This window comes from Lactuca sativa, chromosome 5 (assembly GCF_002870075.4).
Source record: "Lactuca sativa cultivar Salinas chromosome 5, Lsat_Salinas_v11, whole genome shotgun sequence".
In the NCBI taxonomy this organism is placed as follows: domain Eukaryota; kingdom Viridiplantae; phylum Streptophyta; class Magnoliopsida; order Asterales; family Asteraceae; genus Lactuca; species Lactuca sativa.
Genome location: NC_056627.2, coordinates 358,519,607 through 358,527,196, shown reverse-complemented (window position 1 = coordinate 358,527,196; position 7,590 = coordinate 358,519,607).

Here is a 7,590-nt window from a genome sequence, read left to right as displayed (position 1 = left end):
CATCTCAACTTTAAAGATATCAACAGACTTGTCACTGGAGGTCATGTTAGGGGCCTTCCATTGCTCAAGTTCGACAGAGATCATTTGTGTGCTGCATGCGAAATGGGGAAGCAGAGTCGTCAAAGTCATCCATCTGTAATTAACACAAAAGTTGTTGAACCACTCGAATTACTTCATATTGATTTGTGTGGTCCTTCATCTATCGAAAGCATCGGTGGTAGCAAGTATTTTCTTGTTATTGTTGATGACTTTTCACGATTTACATGGGTGTTCTTTCTAAAGCTCAAATCTGAAGCGACTCATAAGCTGAAAGTGTTCATCAAGCAGATTGAAGTACAGCTCAAGAAGGTCGTTCGCAACATCAGGAGCGACAATGGTCTGGAATTCAAGAACAGGGAATTTGAAGAATTTCTAGCAGAAAAGGGAATAAGTCACAACTTCTCAGCTCCCTACACACCTCAACAGAACGGAATTGTCGAAAGACGAAACCGATCTTTGTGTGAAGCTGCCCGAACTATGCTAAGTTTCGCTTCCTTACCTCTTTATTTTTGGGCTGATGCTATTTCTGCTGCTTGTTTTACACAGAACAGGTCTAATCTCAACAAACGATTCACGCTCACACCATACGAGATTCTAAACAACAGAAAGCCCAATGTGAAATTTTTCCATGTGTTCAGCTCACGGTGTTTCATCTTTAACTCTAAAGAACACCGCAACAAGTTCGATGTCAAAACCGACGAAGGAATCTTTCTGGGCTACTCTCTCACATCCAAAGCATACAGAGTCCTGAACAAGCGTTCGAGAAAAATTGAAGAGACCTATTACGTGACTTTTGACGATAGCTATGTCAAAAAGCTACAGGCCAAAGAAGACACAGCTGGGGAAATTTTTCCTCAAACTGGCCAAGTCACAGTCTCGATCGCTAATCTATACGAGAAATTTCTGGAGCTCTTTGACGAACTAGAGAAAGCTTCTCTCTCAGAAGCAGGTCCAGCAGACAACAAGGTTGACCACATGAAGCAAATTGTCGAAGAAGCTGCAAGGAGATTGAATGAAGGAGGATCGACTTCTGATGAACCTCCATCCAACGATGCTTCAGTCGAGGGGGAGCCAAGCTCACATGTTGAGGGGGAGCCAAGCTCTACAACTGCAACCGAAAGTGCTTCTCCAACCGAAAGTGCTTCTCCAACCGAAAGTGCTTCTCCAACCGAAGGTGCATCAACGCCTGAAACTCCAGCACCACAAGAAACCTCTGAACCTCCAGTTTCTCATAGATCATCAATCGAGGGGGAGCAAGCTGATATGACGCTCGACTACGAAAGCCAATCCGAGCCAGAAGAAATGATCAATGCTGAACTAGACCCAACCTTTGATCCAAATTATCCTCCTCTTACCAAATGGACAAGAGATCATCCTATCTCTCAAGTGGTTGGTGATGTCTCCGAAAAGGTTCTGACCCGATCACAACTGAAGGCAAAACAAACATCCTTATTTTCAAAGGTTGAGTTTTGTATGTTTAACTCATTCGTATCAAAAGTTGAACCAAAGACAGTTAACACTGCTCTCGATCACTCTGATTGGGTTCAAGCAATGCAAGACGAACTGAACGAATTCGAAAGGAACAAAGTCTGGCGCCTCATTCCAAATCCTCCAGATGCCTCGGTTGTTGGTCTCAAATGGGTCTTTAGGAATAAAATGGACAAGGAAGGGAATGTAATAAGGAACAAAGCTCGTCTGGTAGTAAAGGGATATTGTCAGGAGGAAGGTATTGATTATGAAGAGACTTTCGCTCCTGTAGCTAGGATGGAATCTGTAAGAATATTTCTTGCTTATGCTGCCCACAAAAACTTTGAAGTTTTCCAAATGGACGTCAAGTGTGCATTTCTTAATGGAGAACTCGAAGAAACCGTGTATGTGGAGCAACCTCCTGGGTTCGTGAACGAAAAGTATCCAAATCATTACTATATTCTGGATAAAGCTGTGTATGGCCTCAAACAAGCTCCGAGAGCCTGGTATGAAACGCTAACTAAATTCTTAAAGATGTCTAAATTCAAACAAGGTTCGGTTGACCCAACCTTATTTCGCAAAAAGGAAGGTAACCACCTTATGATAGTTCAAATTTATGTCGATGACATCATCTTTGGCTCAACGAATCCCAGCCTAACAGCTGAATTCAGAAAGCTGATGGAGACTAAATTTGAAATGAGCTCAATGGGTCCTATTAACTTTTTCCTTGGTTTAAATATTAGACAGGGACCCGAAGGCATCTTTATCAATCCGGAAGCTTACACGAAGACTCTCCTAGCAAAGTTTGGTATGATGGGAGACTCCAAAGTCAAAGTCCCAATGGCATTCGGCACCAAGCTAACTCCATCCCTAGACAAACCGGCTGTTGATATCACGCTCTATCGTCAAATGATAGGCTCACTAATGTATCTTACTGCTAGCAGGCCTGACATCATGTTTTCTGTGTGTTATTGTGCTCGATTTCAGGCAAACCCACGCGAACCTCACATGCTTGCAGTGAAGAACATTTTACGCTATCTCAAGCGAACCACCTCCTTAGGTCTATGGTATCCTTCCAACTCAGGCTTCTTCGTTCAAGCCTATTCAGATGCTGACCTTGGAGGATGTGGACTCGACAGAAAAAGCACCACTGGTGGCTGTCAATTCCTTGACGGGAAGTTGGTCAGCTGTCAATCCAAGAAACAAACGTGCGTGTCGTTGTCTACTGCCGAAGCGGAATACATAGCCACTGCATCCTGCACCTCTCAGGTGATTTGGATCCAGAGTCAACTTCGAGACTATGGACTCAATATGAAGAAGATCCCACTATATTGTGACTCAGAAAGTGCAATTAGGATCTGTCATAACCCAGTGCAACACTCTAAAACCAAACACATAACTGAGGTATCACTTCATCAAAGATCACGTGGAAGATGGAAACGTCGAAGTTCACTTCGTAAGAACCACTGATCAACTGGCTGACGTCTTTACCAAAGCTCTTCCTGAAGCATGATTCAACAGAATACTGCAAGGGCTAGGTATGATGGAATCAGAGTCAGTACCTCACGCTACCTCTCAACCTCAAACGTAAGAAGCGAAATTGACCGAACGCTCAGGTTCGGTTAAATAATCTGACTCGCTCATCACCACAAAGGTAGTTTTCTTGATTGTATATTTCTTGTACAAAGTTGTTTATCTTATTGTTAAAAGTATTTTCTGATTGAATGTCTAAATTCCTTGGTTTCTTAAAATTTTCCAAAACCGAAACCTACCGAAGGTTCGAGTTCGGTTTCTTAAAATTTTCCAAAACCGAAACCTACCGAAGGTTCGGGTTCGATTTCTTAAAATTTTCCAAAACCGAAACCTACCGAAGATTCGGGTTCGGTTTTTCAAAATTTTCTGGAACCGAAACCAACCGAACGCTCGGGTTTGGTTTTTCAAAATTTTCTGGAACCGAAACCAACCGAACGCTCGGGTTCGGTTTTTCAAAATTTTCTGGAACCGAAACCAACCGAATGCTCGGGTTCGGTTTTTCAAAATTTTTCCCAACCGAACGTTCGGGTTCGGTTTTTCAAATTTTTTCCAAAGTTTTTTTTTTACTCTTTCTTAGTCTTATTTTTTTCTTACATATTTTTTTATTATTTTTCATTTTTTTTTAATATATCTAAAAAACTCCAAAAATATTTTTCTCTTTTATTTTTTTTGTGTGTTCGTTCGTTTATGGGTGTATAATTGTTGGATTACTTAAGTGTCCCTAGAAGCATGCTGCTGTATGTGTCCCAAGCCTCATAAGATTTTGAATAATAGCCTTCATGACCTGGTATAAACAAACCTTGTCTTCCCAATAAGGCTACCACATTTATTCTAATCGTGAGCTACCTCACTCTCTTCTCACATGAGTTAAGAGTTTTCTGCTTGGTCCTTCTTTTCGCAGCAGAGGTACTTTAATTTCTTACACCATCTCCATTATATTTCTCCATTACATTCGTTTCATCAACGTAACCCTTGAGACTCTCAGAAATTCCCACTGAGGTTTATGGTTACACAACATCTGTGTTTATGATCTTAGTTTCGTGTCACTACGAGCTGAGTGAAACCCAAAATTCAACACCAAATCTGAATTGACGGTGATCAATTAATTTTCTCAACTTTTCACCAAAGAATTGACGGATGTACCTTCATGAAATCTCAAATTTTATTTTGTGTGATTCCTATGAAATTGTTAAACACCATAACATTTCTTCCCTTGGGATCCAGTTTTTATTTTTTTGAGATTTTATATTTTCCAAGCCAATTTAATATTAATTCCCACCTACTTGTTCAACAGACTACACCAGTCTCACAAGTACTTTATTCACTTTCTTTCTTATTTCAAGATTAGAATTGTTGAATCAAAGCGAAAGCCACCCTTAAGTAGCCTAATTAAAAGAAGCCTTTCAACATTTATTAATAAGTGTTTGATCGTTATTCAACGGGAATCCACATTAACACTTTAAGGTCTCTCTTGACCTTGAAGGAAGAGATTCGTGCCCGGGATCATTTGTTTCGTGTCATTATTGACATCACAGTCATTCCTAAAAAGAGTTGCTTTATTTCTTTTCTTTTTACACTCTTAGCACGAAAATCTTTGATTTTCCAAAAATCCGTTACTAATTAATTTCAGGCTGATTTATTGCATTGGTGATTAATTATTAAGACGTGGTCAACAATCATCCACGTGGGCCATTTATTCAAAAGATGCGATTCAAAAAGATAAGACGAAGGGTTGCTGACTCAGGCGGGAAATAAAAGGATTGAATTTCAACCGGTGCTAAAAAGGGGCGCGTGTGAATTTGAAACGTCCACTCTTTTACTGACAAAGTGGACGCGTGTGCGAATTTCAAGCGACTCCTCTCTGGCATTTAAAGGCGCGTGAGGATTTGAAACGGTTTGTTCTGAAACGGCGCTTGTTGGGCGGCGTGATCTAGGAATCTGACACTCTCTCTCCTACGTGATCATCGCATGCCTTAACTGTCACGCATAGAAGATTTGAACAGATTTTTCTCTCTCCTTACAATCACTATAAAAGGCAGTCTCCACTCCCATTTACCTCTTTACTGCCTCCGAAATTTCAAGAGAACAAAAACTCCCAAAAGCTTTCCTGTTCATCATCTTCTTCAATCTTCAACAATGGCAGAATCATCCTCAGTCCATGCTACCTCACACATCCTTCCTATTCGTCCATAACAATGCTTGGTGATCGATCTAAACCCTCTGGCGTACGACTCTTACATGTCGCCGATCATCGAGTGCCTGAAGTACTCCCAAATCGCTCCAGCTCTCTCCAGGATTGAGTTTGTGCCAATGGTGGTTCTCTCGCAGGTGTATGCGACTGCCTATTACGACAAAGCAGTCGAGCGGGTGTTCTTCGAGGTTGCTGATCACAAGACCTCTATTTCTCGACAGCGATTTGGTACTTTGCTTGGTTTGGCTGCTGACCCATCGAGAATTAATCCGGAGACGATTCCGATTGGGCATCTTTACAACATGTTCTATAACATGGGGTACACGGAGGCGCTCGTCTCCGTCGCAAAGTTCAAGAAATCCTGCTTGCCGCCGCAGTGGAACGGCATGTTCACAGTCCTCTTCAAGGGCTTGTCTGAACGGAGCTCAGGATCCGATGGTGCTAGTCGACTGTTCTTGTCGATTATGTACGCAGTTTACAACGGAGTCAACCTAGACTTTGGGTTGGTCCTCTGGCAACAGCTCATCCAGAGCCTTTCTTCTTCATCACGACATTCTGAGGTGTCGTTTGCCCGGTTCTGGATTCTTATCACCAAATGGGAGATGGATAAGTTGGATATACCCACTGCTGCTGGTGCAGTGATGTCTTCGGTCGGTACTTTTCATACCACGAAGATCATCGTCTCTGATGCATCCAGGTTTTCTTTCATTGGCTCTATTCCGGAGACAATGTATGGCGACGTCCCATCCGACAGCAGGATCATCCGGACGATTAAAGAGTTCAAGGCGTCTGGTCCTAGGGAACTTACACCGGAAATGCTAAAGTCCATCCATGATGCTGACAAACCGGTTCCCAGGGGCAAAAAGGCGGATAAAGGGAAGCAAGCGACCAAAGCTCCTAAAGGTCCTTCTCCCAGGAAGAGGAAACAAACAAAAGCTGCACAGTCCCTACAGCCGAAGAGGAGGAAGACTCAACCGAAGCGCAAGCTTGTCATCCCTTCCTCTTCAAGTGACTCAGAAGGCGAGAGTTCGGACTCGGACGGCTCTCAAAGAGGCGAAACCCCTCCAAGAGGCAACACCCCACCCCGATCTCCTACCCCGGATATGGAAATCCATAACTCACCCATTCCTTCACCCACTCAAACAATCCCTACTTCCATTCCCACCATAAACCCCACTACCACTATTCCTCCAACCTCTTTCCCTATACCACCACCCATTTTCACAACTGCAACCGAAACACCACCTGTAACTGAAACCCCACCCGTAACCGAACCACCTCAAACCGAAACCCAGCATACAACCGAACCTACCCACACTCAACCACCACCCGAAACTACCCCACCCCACACTCAACCTGAACCTACAAAACCCACAACACCCCCAGCTTCACCACCCCCACCATCTCCAGATCATGCCTCTGATGGAGATAACCCGTTCCTTGGCGGTGACAACATGACCTTCGATTCGGTCTACTTTAGTCCGTTTCAGGTTCAAAGCGATGAAGAGGATGATGCTCCAGTGACAAAGAAACATTTTAAGGAGCTCAACGAGAAGGTTGATTTACTTCTTGCCTCATCTTCCAACCACCAGTCCTCTCTCTCTCTGAAGCCGCTCTTCAGAAGATTGTTGATGCCTTCTCCAGGGCTCAGCATGATTCTGTAGCTTCAGCCACTACCGCCATAGACGCCTCTACCAAAACCTGTGAGGCAGCGACCGCAAAAGTTGATAAACTATTCTCAGACGCCTCTTCCCTGTTGAAGTCCTTACAGGAGAGTGCGGATTCTACCAAGACAACTTTGGAACCGATTGTTCAGCAATTGGCAAAGTTCATCTCAACGGAGTTGACATCGTTCACTACCCTTCGCCAATCCATAAGCGACGACAACTCGGCCCTTTGTGCCTCCATTGATGAGCGCCTCGCTAAGCTTCAGGAGGATCTCGCAGCTGAAAACTCATTGATGGACGTTCTGGCAAGCAAAACCACTGCCCTAAAGGTCAAGAGCACTCAGCTATCAAACTCACAGCAACAGCTTGAAGCTCTTCGATCCGAAAGGGAGGTCATAAAGACATGTGTTTCGGATGTACATGATGCCCTATCCAACATCCTAGAAGCACACGATCCAATTCTAAACCATTCGGTGAGGCGAACCCTTGCTGAAAAACTTTCTCCTGCCATGGACCTTCTCAGCAAAATCGAAGGCTTACCTAGTTTCGTGTCCAATCCGAAACAAGGTGGAGAAGAGAAGAAGACCGGATCGAAACCACCTCCTTCCTCCAAAGCTACTCACACAACCGAACCACCTCCAACTGGTCAAGCATCGGGTTCTGGTCTGAAGGATAAAGGGAAGAATATAGCTG